The sequence below is a fragment of the Branchiostoma belcheri genome, unplaced genomic scaffold (assembly GCF_001625305.1).
Source record: "Branchiostoma belcheri isolate BF01 breed outbred unplaced genomic scaffold, Haploidv18h27 scaffold49, whole genome shotgun sequence".
Classification (NCBI taxonomy): Eukaryota; Metazoa; Chordata; class Leptocardii; order Amphioxiformes; family Branchiostomatidae; genus Branchiostoma; species Branchiostoma belcheri.
The window spans coordinates 111,394-112,448 of NW_017804120.1; the positions used below are offsets into that span (position 1 = coordinate 111,394).

The 1,055-nt window shown below is 37.4% G+C and overlaps 1 protein-coding gene across 1 annotated transcript in view; it reads left to right on the top strand.

Moving 5' to 3' along the window:
• Positions 1-1,055, top strand: part of LOC109479558 (nuclear receptor coactivator 2-like) — a 68,311-nt gene that overhangs the window by 37,821 nt on the left and 29,435 nt on the right. The window lies entirely within an intron of this gene.

A 1,055-nucleotide genomic window follows, 5' to 3' on the forward strand; every position in this document is an offset into this window, starting at 1 on the left:
CGAGCAACCTCCATGGAGGAGCTCTGCAGAGCTCCTCCATGGAGGTTGCTCGTGCAGCCCCTATTGTTGCATTTTCACCATAAGGTAACAGACATTGTAGCAGGATTTGAAAACAGGACATGAGAACCTTTTTTGGGACCTTTAATCTAACTTTCTATCAGTACACTCGACATGCCTATTTTTAAAATAACAACAGAAACACAAGCAAATACACAAAGAGATACAATGAAAACAAAAGTTCCGTACAAGGCAATAAAGTGCCAGGTGAGGGTATTAAAAAGGGTTTGCTCCGTTGTATTGTCAAGGACTGAATGTCATTCAAATACCAGGGACAAATAATATTGAAGCTCTCATTTCTTTGTGAATTACTTGAATGTTTAGTTTTTTTGAATTACACTTCCCACTTAAGCTTCAATAAGTCAACAGACTTGCATAGAGCTTGAAAGAGATAAACTTTTCCGGGACCCTTTAGCTTTATGTAACTTCCTGTCAGAGACTATTAAAAGGTGTGTGGACCTTTGCATGTAATGCCTAGAACTGAATGACATTCACCTACAATAGAAAGGTTGCCTCAAACAAAAGATATCTGATGTAGAATCTGCATTGAAGTTTTTATGTGCTGTATACAGCAGTGCCACCTAGAGGCAAATATCCATACTGCAGGATATAGCAGCATAATTTGCATTTCCACTGTTATAATGCAGTATGTCCCTAACTGCAATGCCACCTAGAGGTGAACATGTGTACTGCAGGTTCTTACTACAGAGTTTCTCAGTTGTCAATATGCTTTTCAGTAGTGATGCAGAGGTACAGCAATGTATCCAAAGCTAATTTGTCTTCTCGTTACAAGTTAGAATATACTATAGCAGTGGTCAAAATCCTTTTTTTCAGTGCTCTGTAATATTGCAGAAGAGTCAAAATTTTGTTCTGCAATTTGAAAATACTTTCTGCAAATACACAAGCCTCCATACTACAACCTTCTCAAACCATTAATGTCTTTGTTACATCATATATGGCTTTGTAAATCTGTAGCATTACTGGAATTCTTTTAAGTT